Here is a 19,189-nt window from a genome sequence, read left to right on the forward strand (position 1 = left end):
AGTACACTGTTTGAACCTTGGTCTCCTTTTTCTCATGCCAGTAATCTGTGTGCTAGGCTGCAATACAGAAGGTGGACATAGCAACGTTTCCAATCTTTTTTTTTTTTTTTTTTCCCCAGTTATGTGTCAAGAATTGCATTTTGTGAAGGATGCAATATTCTTGATATATCTTCAGAGTTATGCCTGTGTTTTTTCTACCCATTTAGGATTAGAAGGGAACCTGGGTACTGAGGTTGGGACAAACTTAGGTGGACGTGCAGGAGCAGAGGTGTATTTGTGTGAAGGAGTTTCATCTTAAATACAGATATGTCTTAAGCCATAGGCCTGCTGTGTGGATTTTTTTAAGATCTCAGTTTTGGATTTGGGCACCTAAAGTTTGTCTAATCCCTTCCTTAGATGACAAATTCTTTTTCTCAATCTAGCCTCTAATAGCAAACAGAGGAAACTAGTTTTTCAATAGTTATTTTCTTACTAACCAGGCTGATAGTATCTAAATTACATTTTCCACTGCAGACTATGGAAACCTTATCTGTGGCTCTTAAGAAACTCTATAGTCAAGTAAACTCCATACATGAACGGATCTACCATCCAAACAAGGAAGAAAATACAAAAATAGTATACAGGTCTAACTGTTACAAGTGTCTTAACCGCATGCTAACTCATAAGAGTGTATAAAAATATAATTATTGTTGTTAATAGTATTGTAAAAAAAAATCTGTGGAAGTATTTGCCTACAAAAGTTTGCTTCCACACCAAGTCAATGAATATTAAATGATGAGATTAAAAGATGGTGTGCCTATTTTAAAATATATATAACTTCCGTAACTAAAATGTATATACCTTTAGCTGTTGGAGACAAATTATTTTGGTCAGGGTATTGTAAGTGTATCATCGTAATATAAAGCTACTAGTGTTGGATAGGACAAGAAGTGATCAATAGTTGCTTATTTGAAATCTGTAACTAGCCTCAGAAATCTTGTAGGCACATAGGAATTTGGCAAACTTGGCATTTCATCTTCAAGAAACTAATTATTCTTATTTACTACTTGAATTAAATGCTTATGCATTAACATCCATCCTTTGTAGCAACAGTTGCAATGTAAGAAAAGGAGACAGTTTCTTAAATCTGTAACATACTGTGTTTGATGGGTAGTTATGTTTCTGAGTACGGTACAGAGGACTAGAACATTTTTAGTTTGCCTAAGATATTTCTTGTTGGAAATGGAAGTCCCTGTTGTTATACATTCAGTTGGGTTTTTTTCAGAAATTTATATTTCTTCTGAGGTTCTCTTGTGTGCTAAGCTTTTTGTGAATGTTCTTTAGTATACAAAAACAACTGAGGTAATAGCAGCACATGCATATATGCATGACACTACAATGGGGAGAACCTGCAAGGTGTGATAATTATGGATAGTACATTCTGATGTACAGATACAAGTGCATAAATGAGAAGAATTCACCTTTATCATAATCTGTCTTCAAGACTTGAGATCCTTTCTGCCATTTTTTGCTTTTTTTCCACCAATGTTAAGCATACGTATTCTTAGGATTTAGATTTGGTGCTAATGGATATAGGGAGTGACAATTCTTAGTTTCATTTTCTTAAGAAACTTAACTTGTCTGAACATACATTCCTTTTTCCTTTCCTGCTTCAGTAACTTTTCAACCTGTGGATGAAGTAAATTGCATTTGACAAAGATGGAATCTTAAAAGCACTTAGTTTCCCAGACACATAGGAGAAGTGGTGGCTGGGATACAGTAGGTGACAAAGCTACACAGATACTGACTGCCCAAGAACCCATGTTGCTCAGAACACACACAGCTTATATACAGCCTTTAAGGATACAGTCACTGGAAGGCATAGGGAGAAAATGAAGGCACATGGGAGGAAAAGGTAGCTAAAACATTGTGTGAAGGAAGAAAGGGAGTGAACTGGAAATATTGTAGGGAAGAAATGCAGGAAAAACAGAGGGAACCTGGAGGGAGAGCAAGACTATTGTAATCAGAGTTGTTGAGTATTTTATATAAAGCTATAGAAAACTATAATCCATTAGTTGTTCATGGAGTAACTTGATTGAGTTAGAATGATTGCAAGCTTCCTTTGTCCTTTTCTGTTTCTTTACTCCTTCCTGTTCACTCTTCTTCCTCTTCCCCTTTGTAAACCAACAAAGCCTCACATTCCTGCCAGGCTATTTTTATTTGATATTTTCTCAGTGTCAAACCAATCACTTTAAATACAAATGAAAAATCAACCAGGAAATGGTTTAGCAGTGCGTTATTGCCTGCTATTAGTATCATGTAGCAGTACTTGCCAGCCTTTGCATTTATTGAAGGTGTAAGGCTCCAGACTGCAAAAATCAATCACCTTTCCACGCAGTCAGGTCATTCTTCTCTAAAATATTAGTAACTAGTGAACGAAAATAAGGCATTGCTTTCACCTCCATTGAATTTCTTTGCTTGATTTTGGTATATAACGTTCAAAATATTGTGTTTGATGACTTGATTAAATCAAGGACCAGAATCATGTAAATTTCAAGTAAATCATTAGTGTGTATATATAGAGATATTTAAATGCTGATCGCTTTAGAATTAGACTGCATTGGTCTAGTATAGATCTTGAAACACTATATGACAGAGTGGAGCATCAGGAAATTAACAAAGCCTAACAAAGTATTTTCTGAAGTGAATTGCTACAGAAATTTTATTTTTATAAGGTACTTGTTTATCTCTGGGGTTTTTTATTCTCTTATATAGAGAACTTGCATCCAGCTGCTTTTTGAGTGCATGGTTTTAAATATATGCTTACAGTTTCTGTTTTTATTTAACAATATATTATTTAGAGAGGAAAATATGGTGTGGTAGGTCTTTGTTAAAATTAGAATGTTGAAAGATGCAGAAAGTTAATGTAGATGCTGACAATCGATTACTTTATCCTATTATCCTGATAGGCTAAGTAACTAAATCATTATATTAATCTATTATAGATTGTACTAAACTGTAAAAGCATAGCATAAAACAATGCTAAATGTATGTCCATTAAAATTCATGACTTTCTTTCAAACCAATGGAAGACTTTTTGTTTGTCTGCAAACAATAGTACTGACCATTCTTACAGGTCAAATTAGAACTATATGATACCTCTCACCAAGTGCTGTCTGACACCCTCTTCCACGCTTTTTCTTCGTTTTTCTAAGAACCATAGGTCTTAACCTGTATAAAGGATGTTTGCCTTGAACACTGAATTCATTTTTCCTAATGGATGGTCAGTTTGCCCATTAAAAAAGTAGAAAAGCCCTTTTCCTTGAACTGAACAGTCCTGCTTAAACCTAGATGGGCTGAGTCAAAACAACCAGATTCTAGGGGCAGATAGCTTCATGACAAATGCTAATTTAATGAGCATGGGATGACAAAAATCAAAAAGTTACCTTCGAAGATCTGAAAGTAAGCCATGACAAGCTGAATGTCATTAAGTCTGGCTGAATGCGTGTAAATCCTGCATGAAACCTTACTGAAGTTATTACAGAATAATATGCCATTCTATAACAAGGAACACTCAAAAGAAAATTTTAAATAACAAAAAAATACAATTTTTTGTTGGACAAGCCTGTTCATTCATGATGAATCTAGTCATTACACAACATATCAATGTATTTTTACAAAGTGAAAGATTGTCTTCTTTCTTTGCTGAATGTTATTGGATATCATTTTTATTTGTGTACTCAATCATGTCTTTAATTATATGGACATTCTCTAAAAAATAGAAGAAAAGAATACAAACACAAGAAAAAATTAACAATATGTCTGCTATACATGTATTTTATTCTCAAAATAAAAGCTGAATCTTTCAGTATTCAGCACAAAGTAAAGATGGAGCACAGGGAGAAAAGCCTTTATTGTAAACAATGCAGCACTGGGTTTAAGAGTAAAGTGTAGGCTGAGCTAAGGAAAGAAAATCTGAACATTTTAGATGAGAGCTTTCGGGGGCCTCTTCCAGTGTCATTCAGTTCTCTAGAAAAATAGTGATCAGGGCTATTATGTAATACTAGGGTTACATCTCCAAAACAGGTATAGTCAGTTTTCTGCATCTCCAAGTATCCTAAATGTACTAAATACCATCTCTAGAAAGTGTAGCAGGAAGGCAGTATTTAATGAAAGATAAAGAATGTAGTATTAGCCTGATTATTCTCAGAATTATCCACAACTAGGAACGCATTTTGGGAACTGCAAATCTTTAAGTGCAAACACAGTTTAAAGGGAATAAAGCAACAACTAATGGGTGGAGATAAAGTTCTGCATTAGCACCATCAAAGTAAAGAGCAATGTCTCAGATATGTTCTAAGAAGTTACATAGAAATATGAGTTTAGATTTTTAATTAACTAATATTTAATGAATAATAAAAAGTAACAAAAATGTTCATCAGAGCAGCAAATGTTATACTGGTTAAAAAGACCAGTTACAAGTGTAAAATTAGTACTATCTACTTCAGAAAGTCTCTTTTATCATTGTAAGTCTAGTTACAGAAATAAATGTAAATCAAGCTTAGCTTATGTTTTGCTGTGATATATTTGTTTCAAATATAAACCTAACTAACTGACTTAGCCTCTAAAGAACAAAAAAAAATGGGTCAAATATTTGAGTCATCTATATTAATGTAAAGATTAAGTGTATTAGAGACATGTTTCATTCTTTCTGAACTTTTACCTGAGGCAAAAAAGCTAATTATTATGGAACCTCACTAATGCTCTTACACACATTTTGACTCCACAAGTTTTAAACCACGTGCTACAAGAAAGACAAGCTGAGCACATCCACAATTCCCTCTCACATTATGCAGTAATGGCCTAAGTAGCCAAGATGGTCCAGAAGTACATTTGGTAGGGAATATTTTCCTATGCTTTGGAGCAATGCCTTGGAGTGTGAGAGAATATATGGGAATGTGTTATTTCATCACCCACCTTGATGGAAAATAACTGTTCATTTCTACAGAAGTTCTAGATCTTTATTTGAAGAGATCATTTACTGTAACTTGAAATGCAAAGATCCCTAAGAATATGTTGGATGTTTCTAATGTTTGGTATACAAAATAATTAAATCACAGCATATATTTACAAATTTACTTTTCTTGGAATAATCTTGACAATATGGAATAAAATTTGCATATGTCTATTGTTGCTTACTGCCTCTTGAAAATAAAGCTTCAAAATTGCGGGAACAAAGTATAGTGTAGATGATATTTCAGATGATATTTTTTCATTTGATCTCTTTTGAATTCATCTTAAAAGTACATTGTGAAAAGAATATTAAGAATCAACTTCACCTTCTGAGAAATACCTTTTCTCTTGGTTGATGCAGTTAACTACAGGCAAGAAGGTTGTACAAAATTATCCCTAATGTGTGAGGCTCTGTACAAAGCGACAAAAAAAAAAATTGTATAGGCAGCCCAACTCTAAAAAGCCCATACATTATTAAAAGAAGAAGACAAAAATGGACAAAATGTCACAAACATCACAGCAGTACAGATTTCACTAGTTACATTTCTTCAGAACAAGGTAATCCTTTTTGCCCTCCTAAATCTCCCTAAAAAACCCTAAAATAACTACCTTTTATGCTGCCCACAAATGTATCTCACAAATGTGCTGAAGGTTAATTCTAACTGAACAAAGCTGACAATTTTACACTAACCAAAGTGATGGTCAGCACGTCCTGACCTGCCCCAGCAGCCCCTGCAGAAGGGGAGTGCTTTACACAGTCCCTGGCTGCTGCTCTGGGCTCTTTCGGTTGAAGGAGGTAGGTAGTGGCAGCCACAGCATTGCTTAGCTGGTTGAGATTTTAACAGAAACTTTTGCAGTAGGTGTGTGTGTGCATTGTGTGTGCAGTGTAAAGCAGTGGACACTTAAAGAACAATAATGTAGAAAAAATTTACATTAACAAGATGAGAATATTGTTATATATTGGAAAAGAGAAAGAATGTCCATTACCTTGTCAAGTACCTTGCAGCTTCCTCCCACCAGCTCATTTTTGTGTTTAGACTGATTTACCACGTATCCAACTCTGTCAGCAAGGAGATGGACAGCCTACTGAGGGGTACTGGACAGCAATATTCCTGTGCAAGAATTCTGTAGGATGTTGAAGTGTTAATTTAAAAACAAGCAAAGAAACAAAAAACAAATAACAGAAAAAAGGGAGTTTTTTACATGCTGTAACATGTTGTAATGAACTTATATGACCCTTGCAGTACATGACCTACATTGTAGAAAGGCACAATTCTTGGTTGCATTATCCCACTATTTCCTGTCACAATTTAGAAAGAAAAACAAAGAAAGGTTTTATCACTGTTTATACAGTTCTGGTGAGTATGGCCCCATAATTCCTGTGGGAGAAGCATTAAGGAAGAATTTTGTATCATGGTGTCCTATAGGTACAACATTTTAGAGTTTTCAGTTTGAAAGCAAAAAAGGAAAGGTAGGAGGAAAAAGAGAGGCTGTTCTATTGGCAGCAGAACAAATAAGACTTAGTTTCCTATCATTTTGCTCCTTCTCTGATTTGTTGTAATTTAATAAAGGACAAGCTCCATTTTCCATAGTGGTGGCATTCATTAGCCTATCTTTCCCTTAGGAAACCTTATATATTTAAATAGGAGTTAAGCTAACTGTGAAACCTGCATCAGAAGGGCATTAATCAGATGTCTGTCTTCTACCTGATTGCCCATTGTGGTGGGTTGACCCTTGCTGAGGCCAGGTGCCCCCCAAAGCTGCTCTACCACTTCCCTTCTCAGCTGGACAGGGAGAAAAAAATATAACGAAAGGCTTGTAGGTCGAGATAAGGACAGGGAGAGATCATTCACTAATCACCATCACAAGCAAAACAGGCTCAACTTAGAAAAGAGTTAATCTAATTTATTACCTGAAAAACAGAGTAGAGGAATGAGAAATAAAATCAAATCTTAAAACACTTCCCCCCACCCCTCCCTTCTTCCCGGGCTCAACTTCAGTCCGCATTTCTCTCCCTCCTCCCCGCCAGTGGCACAAGGGGATGGGGAATGGGGGTTGTGGTCAGTTCATCACACAGTGTCTCTGCTGCTCCTTCCTCCTCAGGGGGAGGACTCCTCACACTCTGCCCCTGCTCCTGCATGTGGAGTGTCTCCACAAGGGGGATGGTCCTCCACCAGCTCCTCCAACATGAGTCCTTCACACAGGCTGCAGTCCTTCACGAACTGCTCCAGCATGGGTCCCTCCCATGGGGTGCAGACCTTCAGGAGCAGACTGCTCCAGCGTGGGTCCCCCACGGGGTCACAAGTCCTGCCAGCAAACCTGCTCTGGCGTGGGCTCCTCTCTCCACAGGTCCACAGGTCCTGCCAGGAGCTTGATCCAGCGCGGGCTTCCCACAGGGTTACAGTCTCCTTCAGGTGCCTCCACCTGCTCTGGCGTGGGGTCCTCCACGGGCTGCAGGAGGAATCTCTACACCCCCTCATCCTTCCTCCATGGGCTGCAGGGGAACAGCCTGCTTCACCATGGTCTTCACCACGGGCTGCAGGGGAATCTTGCTCCGGCGCCTGGAGCACCTCCTGCCCCTCCTTCTGCACTGACCTGGGTGTCTGCAGAGTTTCTCACTCTTCTCCGGTTGCAAAAGCTCCTGCTCTTTTTTTTCTCCTCCTTTTTAACTGTGTTATCCCAGAGGTGCTACCACCGTGGCTAATGGGCTCAGCCTTGGCCAGCGGTGGGTCCATCTTAAAGCTGGCTGGTATTGGCTTTATTGGACACAGGGGAAGCTTCTAGCAGCTTCTCGCAGAAGCCACCCCTGTAGCCTCCCCTGCTACCAAAACCTTGCCACAAAACCCAAACCACCCATTTTTATTAATTCTGTAAGACCATAATATCTTTGTTACTGTTATTTTTCTGTAATATTTGATTGATGCTTGCTAGTGCTGTTAAAAGTTATAGAAAAGAGAGGAAACATGAGCCTTCTTATTACAGAATTTTATTTTACCTCATTAAATAAGGAACAGTGCTGAGATTTTTGGGGAAATATTGTTCTCTGTCATGTAAAGATTTAGTAATAAGTGTAGTGCCCACCACCAGCATAGAATATTGAAAATAAGTCCTAATAGAAATGTATGCTATCAAGTACTGCAACTATCCTCAACTCCAGTGGTCTTCAGACACTTCATTATCAAATGGCATTAAACAGGAATCACTAAGTAGTTATGATAACATCCTGACATTTTATCTTGGCTTTTCTGTTGGTCATGTTACATTTCCTCAGTCAATGATTAATTAGCTCCTTAGCTCTTTCATCTCTTTCTTTCTGCTGTGAGGAAAAATGTGTGAATGATGGGGAAGAAATTATCTCCCAATCTCCTCTCTGTTGGAGGCAATAGGGAGAGGATTGACTTCTAGAGCTTTTTTTCACAGCATGCTAACTGCATCACAAGCAATCATATGCTTGTCAACATGTCCATGTCCATGACCACATTGCCAATATCAGCAAGATACAAGACTCAATTGGCACTCTCTGTGGTGATAACAAGCAATACAGGTATCTGATCTGCGTACAGAAATTCACACTGTATCATTTTATTCTTGCATTTGCAAGAGCTGGATTTAATTTGCCCACTCATGCTTATTATCGTAAACGGAAACCATTCAAGTCAACAAATGTCATGTCATTGAAGGCACATGCTGCAGGTATGAATCTTTGCCTTAGTAATTATTAGGACCAAGATCTGCTTTTCAGAAGGGAAATCAGTTTTGAGGAGTTTGTGATGATTTTGTGTTTCATAACTTTTTTCATTTCATTGCTAGAAGGCAATAGCAGAAATTGTGAAGCTTGCTTAAGGGACAGAGAAAATGGAGATGCAAAAGCTTGTCCTTTAGAGTAGTGTAACAACTAAAAAGGAGCATAAGAGCATGTATATATGAATCAGGCACAAGATCTCTACAAAAACTGGGAGCTCAGCAATATGTGGGACCACTTAAAAACAGAAACCTAAGGTGATCAACTATGGGCTCCAAATTTTTCTGTGAAGAAGAATAAATTAAGACATTTTTATGAGGAGCTTGCTCAGTCCTTTAATGACAGTAGGCTTATACAAGAGTAATGGTCTTGAAGATACTGCTCAGTGTATACTGGCAAACAAGACTTCAGAACAGAGAGGTACTAGAAAATTCTAGTTGCTACAGTGGTTCTAGTGGTTCATGCCTGCTATGCTTTCAGGAAACCTAAAAAGCCCTTGCTGCTCTTTGGATGAAGCTTTATTTTGATGTGTGTCAACTGGATAAGAAATAATTTAACTATATCCCAGTAGTGAGAGAATGTACCTTCAACAAGTTTTACAAAACTTACAAGCTTGACTGAGAATACTCTTGAAGGAGTTGATGGTTTCTGATAGAATTGCAGGTAATGAATAATCACATTTAGGCATTTAAATTGTACAACAAAAACAGTGAGGCTGAATTATGGAGTTCCATGGGCTTCCACTTACACCAAAATTGTGTGTATTATGAACTGTGGCTATTGCTTTGAATTTGATGTGCAACTTACAGATGCCTTGCAAACCAAAAACTCCTATCTCTTTGCCATTGATTAAATTCCTTCATGCCAAGAAAGTGGACATGTAACTTGATGAAAGTATATGATAATGTCATTTTCTAAATCATAATGGCAAATAAATCATTAACATATTTTAGCATGTTTTATTATATATATTACACAGTAGACTACTTCGTAGTACATAGCATTCAAGGTAATCTTGGAATTGAACTTTGGTTTTAAATCAAGATCTTTATTAGGATTTAAAGTAGATTTAAACTGTTACTTCAGTTACATAAACACTAAACTAGAAGGTAAACATTTGAAAACTGCTCTGTAGTTAGAAAATCAAGTGACATTAGTTTCTGTTTTTAGAAACCATAAACCCTCTGCAACTATCATTTACTTAATATTATAGCAGTAGTCTTCCAGGAGGGAGTTGTGGCATTTGATTAATCTTTTTTAAATTTAGGATGGAGTGGTGAATCTGGAATGATAATGAATTAGTGGTTTTGAAGTTCTTATCACCTAGCAGGAAGAACCTCTGTTTTTATTGTCATCACAAAAGAGTTGTTAGGGATACTGCCTCAAAAAAGTTTCTTAGATGAGAAAGCATAGCTTTATTCCAGAATTGCTTTCACGGTTAAGCTGAAGCAGCAAATCTTTGGCTAGATAATATGTTTCTTAACAGAACAATTCTCCTTCCCTGTTTTTTAAGACATCGTGCTTTCTTTTTTGTGCATTTTATTTCTACCAGTACTAATGCTAACCAATATGTTAACTGATATATAAGGGCTATCCTTTCCACCTTTATATAATTTCAGAGAGATAATTAAAGTTTACTGAATCACAGCTCACACAGGGTGGGAAATCAGGCCTTTAATGGTACAGCTTGAGTTTACCTATGTTGTCACTAATGCTAACAGCATCAGTCTTGCTGTTTGCCCCATTCCTCAATTCACATCACCTGTCTTGTGCTGCAGTGTTAGAGATCATGATGGTGCATGTTAGTGCAATCAGGCAACCAATGAAGCTGATACCCAAGGAAACAAATAAAAAAAATGTTTTGAGCATCTGAGTTCCTGAATCCAACTGTCCCTTTGACTGCAGAAATACTTTTGCTGCATAAATAAGAGAACATAGGTTTATATTGTTTTAAGCTGAATGTTAAACAAAACCTTTAATTGTAAAGAAGTTTAACAGGCAAACAAAGATAAATTTACTTAGAGTTTTAACCCAGGGATGCAGTGATCTGAATTTTGGGTGTGTCTGGATTGTGTGCAACAGTCAAATGTGCAAGAATCATAGAATCATAGAAACATAGAATGGTTTGGGTTGGAAGGGACCTCAGAGATCATCTAGTTCCAACCCCCCTGCTGCGGGCAGGGACACCCTCCACTAGACCACGTTGCCCAAAGCCTCATCCAACCTGGTCTTAAACACTTCCAGGGATGGGGCATCCACAACCTCTCTGGGCAACCTGTTCCTGTGCCTCGCCACTCTAACAGTGAAGAATTTCTTTCTAACATCTCATCTAAATCGACCCTCCTTCAGCTTGAACCCATGACCCCTTGTCCTGTCACTACAATCCCTGATAAACAGTCCCTCACCATCTTTCCTGTAGGCCCCTTCAGGTACTGGAAAGCTGCAATTAGATCTCCCTGGAGCCTTCTTTTCTCCAGGCTGAACAATCCCAACTCTCTCAGCCTGTCCTCATAGGAGAGGTGCTCCAGCCCTCCGATCAGCCTCGTGGCCCTCCTCTGGACTCGCTCCAACAGCTCCATGTCTCTCCTGTACTGGGGCCCCCAGAGCTGGACGCAGTACTCCTGGTGGGGTCTCACAAGAGTGGAGTAGAGGGGCAGGATCACCTCCCTCGACCTGCTGGTCACACTTCTTTTGATGCAGCCCAGGACACGGTTGGCTTTCTGGGCTGCAAGCACACACTGCCAGCTCATGTTGAGCTTCTCATCAATCAATACCCCCAAGTCCTTCTCCTCGGGGCTGCTTTGAATCCATTCTCTGCCCAGACTGTAGATGTGCTTGGAATTGCACTGACCCACGTGCAGGACCTTGCCCTTGGCCTTGTTGAACTTCATGTGGTTTGCACGGGCCCACCTCTCCAGCCTGTCAAGGTCCCTCTGGATGGCACCCCTTCCCTCCCGGATGTCAGGTGCTGGACTTGTTCAGTTACTAGTGACTAATGAAAAGCTATCAATAATTCTGTTCTTCTGATGTATCCTGCCTCTGATTCTTTTGTCACTCTTTTCAAAGTGATCTGTCAATAAAAAAGTAAAAATCTGAAATAGTATTACTGCTACCTGTTGTCAGGGACTACATAAAACCATAACAGAATTGGGTGCATGGAGTAGTCACCTTTAATTTGTTGAACGAAATAAGATATGAAATTCTTTCTATTAAAAAAATAGCCTAACAATAATAACAGGTCAAAACATAGCCCTAAGTAGCATCTACAAGCCTATGCAGAGCCTCATGCTGCCTTACTTAGTCTCCTTTTAGGACTCAAATGAATAAACAGCCACCAAAATACTAGTCTTTCATCAAATGAAGAAAAAAAAATAAAAGAGAAAATTTTTGAGCCAGATTTGACTACCAATGGAATAGAGCTGTGATCAAAGCAATTTTCAACTGTTTGATTACTCCTGAGTTCTGAAAAATGACTGTGCATTCCTTGTAAATAAATAGCAGTTAGCAGATTCCATCATCTTTTCTTGATTTCTTTTTTATAATGGAAGGCTTTGATGTGATTCAAAATCTAGACAAATAAATCAGAGGTCATGTTATTCTTGTACTATTTTCTAGCTGAAACATTTTTCATTTAACAATAGTTCAGGAATAGATGTAATTTTAGTCTTGTAAAATAAAATTATTCTTCAGTTACAGAAATAATTTTGCATGCATCTAGAAATATTTAGATATATATTTGTAAGTGTTAGGAAAGATAAGATACAGTCAGCAAAATAATGTATACTGCAATAATGTTGTGGCAATTAGAAAGCTATGCACTCAAATATAGTTTAGAATAGCTTTACAATTACACTTTTTTCTGTTAGTTATGGCAAATGTAGCAGAAAGGAGAAATTTTAGGGAATATCAACAAGTTGAAAAACAAAGTTTGAAGAGATAAGATTATCAGTTATTCTTAAAAAGCATTATTTCATTATTACTGTGTGGGTTTTTTCTGCATGACAGTTAGTGTGGTCCCATCTTTGCTCAGTAAGACTAAATGTCACAGTTATATTACATTTCTGCAATGAATTATTTTAAATGTGTAATCTTACAGTTTGACTATGATTAAAACAAAACAAAACAAAACAAAACCAAAACAACCTATTTATCCATCACAGTTGGCACACTTGCTTGAAGTCTCAGCTGAATTAAAGATTATGGAATCCAAATAACATTTCCTAGTGTTACCGTCAGTCTGGTCATTACTACAAAGATCCATCAATGACACTTGGCTTCTTTCAGCACAATCTGTTTGTATGTATACAGTTCTCTAAATAATTCTCATGCATTTACCAGTATAAACATGTTCCCCAAACAAAATAAGAGCTCTGTTAGTATATTTGCATTTATGCAGTGCCTAAGCAGACAAAGAATGATATCGCAGTTTAAACAGTTCTCCCCCAGCAAGCTGACAATACAGCTATTCCTGCAGAAGAAACTTCATTGGTCCAATGTTTTAATTCTGCTTCACAGGGCAAAGCGTGGTTGAAAGCCTGGCTGTCAAATCCCAGCACAGCTTTCTGGGAATGATGCCTACTCCACCTCACTTTTAGACTGTTATGTGCTTTAGGAAAAATATTCTATTTCCTTAAAACGTTGATATACACATATTGGATCAGCAGTAGTGTGGATTTTTTGTTGGAAGGAGAGGCAGGGAAGCCCAAAGGTACAGTAGGGTGGGCTCTATGCCAGCTAAAGAGAAATGAAATGCAACAGATTTACCAAGATTAAGAAGCAAAAATATAAGCTCAAATATTCCTATTGAGATATGCTGTTTTAGGTATTCATCTCTGACATATTAAATTGGAACCTGGTACCTTCCTATTAGTAATAATGGACAGCGATCTGATCTGAAATGAGAGACAGTCTTAAAATGGGGCCTGTGGGAGAGAATGTTAAAGCTGTAAATGCAAATAAGATTGAGAGCAAGAGTTAAATGCTTGGAAACATCTCTGGATACAGTAAAAAAGGAATTTGAGTAGATGTGATGCAGAAGTCACTGCTTCATGAATATAGACAGCTTATTTTCTCCAAAATGCTTTCTCCACCTTCTTCTCAAAATGATAGCTGTACATACTTTCTTGTTTGAACTGGGACATTTATTTTCATTATAACATGGTGCTTGGTAGCAGTCAAAAATGAGACATATTTTGCAGAGATGTTTGCCAAGTAGTTATGTTATTTTACATTGTAAAACTGAGTAGGAACGACCGATCTTTTGTACTCAAAGAGATCTTGCATCTTTCAGTGCAAAAGACTTAAGTGTCAAGAGTGCACTATTGATCAAAACATCAGCAGGATTACAGCACAGCAGCCACTTGACAATACAGAAAAAACCTACTTCTGTCCAGGTAATATAAAACCCTTCATCAGGTTTTCAGTCTTCCGAGAAGTATACCCATAATCTCACTCTGTCAGAAAATAATAAGAACTGCTATGAATAAACTTTCTGTCTGTTGCAATTATGCTCTGCTTGGACTATTAAACAGTAGGCAGCATTCTAGCAGAAGATAACCTGACCAAACTGTGTAAGAAATATAGGCTGGACCTTAAGCCTAAAGGCCTTTTAACATCTACTGCCTACACTGAGAATCTTGAATATTAATTCTTCCACTTTTTCAGTAATATTTTCTAGAGAATTCTATTTCAAGAAAAAAAGTGAATGTATTTTCTTTGTCCTGAGACACACAGATGCCAAAATTTTCCAAAGCAATTGTTACTTTTCACACTGTATGATCTGATGTTCTGTCAAACCATCCTTTTAAATCTTACCTCAGCCACGTAGCAAAGTATTGGCATATCTCAGATTGCTTGACGTCAGCAGGCAAATTGAACATCTTACCATTGGCCTTGGAGCTAGAATGTCCTCTGGGCCTCACAAATGTTATGAAATGCAATCATGTTGCAATACCATAAAGTATATTTTCTGTAATAATGACTGTCTTAGGCGCAAGGCATTTTTAACCTTCCTTCTGTCTTCCAAAGATACATGCCACAACCTGCACTGACTTAGGTGATAGTTAAATCTTACTCTGAAAATGCTGATTGTCTTTCCTGATGCTGCCATTCTGCAAACAGAAAAGTACCTCTTACCCTCCCATTATATATGGGATAGCTCCACTAATCAATACAGCATTCATGTTACTAGCAGCAAGACATGTTAAGAAAGATAAATGGCACTAAAAAGAATGGAAACAGAAGGATTTCTTGGAATTTTGCCCAAGTACTCTGGCAGATTTTGTGGAGCTGTCCTATACATTATACCAAGTCTAAAATACAGAGAAAAGAGAACCCACAGGATACTGCATCACATGCTCTCCTACGAGACACAAGGAGGCCCTTGCCCAAAGCCATATATCTTTTGCTATAGTCCTTTTCTACCAGGGCTTGATGAATCTGGGAAAGGCAGTCAGCTCTGATTACATCCTGTCAAAAGAACTGTACTGACTTCACTGTGTCTGCTGGTAAAACCTCCCAGACAGTAGACAAGGATTTCTTAGGCTGAAGTGTATGATCCAAGTAGCGCTGGAAAATTAACCTCTCTGGGAAAAAGAATATGATTCTTCAAAGTTCACTTTTCACCAGCTTTAAAAATTGGTTCACAGAAGAGAAAAGATGGGACTGATAGGATAGTGTTAAATTTCCTTCATTTCTTCATTTGTTTTGCAACATTCATTCTGAGAGCATGACAGTTAAATCATACTATCTCACGAAATTAAACATGTGGTGAGTTTACCTTGATAAAAATCCTTCTGTTAAAAGCAAATTTATTTACCTATTTACTCAATGCCTAAGGAAGTTTCTAAGGAGATATGCATTAGCATAACTGTCTTTCTAAAAGGTTGGTGTTTTGAATCAGCAAGAGTGTCATTTGAGGAAGTTGATATTGTAAGAAAGTACTAGTATTTAAGAATTGGAGAGGCTGTAGAAAGAGAGGACTATATCACATTTGCGTTCAGAGACTAACCACAATCCAGTACACCTGTACCTCCACTGCAGCAGAATAATTCACTATTGATATTAAACTTTAGTACCTCTGGATTCTGAAAACTAAGCTGTGCTTCAAAAGGTTGACAGAAATGGCACTGTCTTGCAATTCAGACTTTTGGATGTCATCCAGATGCACTGACTTTATAACATGGTAAATAATATCTTAGCATGCTGCATTGACCTGTGTTACTTTTGTATGTTTTCTAGCTCATGCTTAATGAATTGCCTTTATCTTTCCCATCTGTTTTCCTTTTTGTTCAGTTATCAAGTACCACTTACCAAGACAGTAGATAATAAAGAAAGGCCCATTCAGTACTTTTTAAATAATGTGGACTTCCACAGACTGAGATGTGAGAGGTGTAACCTTCCATCCGATTTCATAGGTCTGAACTAAATAACACAGGTGTTTGAGTAGCTGATTGACTAAACTTAGAGAACTGCTACTTGCCTCCTGTTTTGATCTTGTCCACTGAATAATGAAATGAAAACAAGAAAGGATTTAGCTATGGATTTCTTTAAAATACAATCTTGCTAAAAATACTTGTAGTATTGCTTATATTGCTTATATAGTGAATATATTTTCTTTGCACTGAATTTATTCTGGTAACATAAAAAATGAATAACTGTTATATGAAGTTCAACAGAGGACTACACCTTTTTTTCTTGTTTTTATGACTACTATTATCATCATTTTGTCTAATACCACATTTGTTTATAGAATAAATTATTTCATTTTTTTGAAATGTGTGACATGACATATTAAATCTAAACACTCATGATTTAGAATTCGTAAAGAACATCAAGCTGGATGCCAAAGATATGAATTTCTTTAATTTTACCAGAGTAAGCCTCGTATATACCATTACTGGCAATGCTGGCTGTAGTAACTTGGCCAGTTTGAGTCATTCAGACCATTCCTATGGTCCTTTTGCACAGCAGTCCTAGGAGGATGTGATTAGCAACTTGTTCATGCAGATCTCCTACAGAATTTAGCATAACAAAGGACAAAATAAAATGTTCTGAATTTTGTTTTCCCCTCTTAGAAGTCACTTCTGTCAAATATATCTTCATCACCACATGTTTTTTTCCAGGGTCTGATTCAAAATCCAAACAAGACCATGGGAATTTTTCAGATGAAATTTTTTCAGACCTTTATTCAATTTGTTACCTAATTCTCTTCTCTCTTTAGCTGTGCCCTACTTCAGCACTAAACAAACTATGAGTTACATAGGCATAGTCAGACATCTATCATGTATATAATAAGAGTTTCAGTTCCAGTTAGGCATATTCTTTTCTAATAGAAAGAGAAGTACTGCTTAAAGCTAGTGGAAGAATGGTGGCACAGCACTTATTGAACAATAAGACATACATACAGTTAGGATAGATCCAATTAGGAGTGCATGAACAGTGATACTTAACACTTTCTTTTCCCTATCAGTGGCTTAGCCTAGTTTCTGCGGGGTATAGCAAAAGCAATTGTTACACCTATAGTTGTCATAAATGTTACAATACTAAGAAATGTGGAGAGAACAAAATACACTTAAACCTTTCTCAAACCCTAACCTTACCAAAACATCAGTATATTCTAGAAGTTATTAAAAATTGATTAAGCTTATGATTTGACTTTCTCAAGTATGAGGTTTCCTACTCAGCTGAGGAAAAAAGGGTCTGCAGGAGAGAAGGTTCCATGGAAAGGCAGAATGCCTATTTCTTCCTCTTCCCTAGAGGCTGGATTCCTCTCCATCCAGAACCCTGTGCTCAGATTTAGACTTTGTTTTATTTATGTTTTGAGCTTACTTTTCTGCCATTTATGTGCAGATCTCATTCTAAAACTGTGAATTCCAGGCTATTTTAAAATGGCTTTAGTTAATCCAGTCTGTATTTTGACAAATGTACCAGCAATCTAAAGTATGCTGAAATAATGTATTAGTCTGTGACTTTTGTATTACTAGCCTTCAGTTTGTTCACAGAGCCGTTTCATAGCCCTTGATACCATTCAGTATCAAATTGGGTTTATCTTGCCTTTTTCCCCCATATATGCCAGTATTTTTAGGAACATTTTCTGGAAGCTGAATGCCGTAGTCTACAGTAATAATTTTTTATTATTTTTTCTGGCACAGATTTGGTATATATCTTTCTAAATAATTCACTTTCTAATAATACACTTCCTAAATAATTCTCTGGCATAATTCAGCAACTTCCAGGGAACATTTCCTTTCAGTATTCCAGATGAGACTGTATCATTTTGCCATTTTTGATCTACCCTGTCTTCTGTCCCCAACATTCCTTCTATGATTTCACACCATGCAGGCCGTGCTTTAGCAGCTTGGTATTTATAGTTCACTGCAAAGCAGTCACTTTCACAAAGACATGTATGTTGAGAGCTGCAGACCATGGAAAGACATGGGAAGATAGGTCCTTCATATTCCTGAGAAGCTAGGCCAGGATCAAGGCTATGCAGCTCTAATTCCCCCTGTTTACTGGGCAGTTTCCAGATGAGTAGAAGTGGTGGAGTTTCAGAGCATGTGTAGGCATACTAAAGAAACTCAGGATGGCTTATGTCAAGGTCCAGTATGAGGACTGTACATCCATCACAGCTTAGTATAAGTATCTGCACCAAGCTGTGGTGAACTGAATCTTCAGAGTGAGGTACTGCAGAGTCTCCCAAATGATGAGCAAGGCCTGGAAATTGAAGGACTGCACTTTAGGAGTCTCTTCTCCTACTCCAACATACCACCTTCCAGCGAGATCACATCAGCAACACATGGAGGAACTGTTGCTGCCATCATTGCTAGCACCATCAGACCCAGCGGTGAATTCCAGTCCAGGGGCTCTTCTGATCAATGAAAATGGGGTCTTCAGAAGTGACAGTCTGAGACCTCTTCTGCTTATTGCCCCCCACAGCAACTGCAGCAGACAGAAGCACTGGCTGCTGAAAGATACCTTCTTCCTGTAATTGCAATTAAGGCTTTCCTTGGATCATAGTCTTCTAGTAGAACATGTTCATGGTAGTCACCCTGGTGCCCCACAACTTGGGTGAGGTGTGTTGGCATCTTTTTGCAATCTCAGAGGTAAGGCAACAATAGGAGCAGCCTACACAGACTGGAGCAACCCAGCCACAGCTGGGTTAGCGCACCCCACCATATCACTCACACCTGGATCCAGATGGGCAGCAGCACGGCAGGCGCTACCTACCCTCTGCAAATCTGTGTGATGCTGAGCAACAACCGTGTGCTGTGTGATAGCTTCAGATGGACTGAATGATGTAGAATGCAGCTAATAAGCCAGCATACATAGGTTTTTCTGAAAACCACGTTCTGCTTTGCAGCCATCCCCTAGCAGCACTAGTTCAATGCTCGAGTCACTGACCGTACAACACGGACCCAGCAAAAGAGCACAGGGAGCCTCTCACAGCTCCAGTCA

The sequence above is a fragment of the Balearica regulorum genome, chromosome Z (genome assembly GCF_011004875.1).
Source record: "Balearica regulorum gibbericeps isolate bBalReg1 chromosome Z, bBalReg1.pri, whole genome shotgun sequence".
Lineage (NCBI taxonomy): Eukaryota > Metazoa > Chordata > Aves > Gruiformes > Gruidae > Balearica > Balearica regulorum.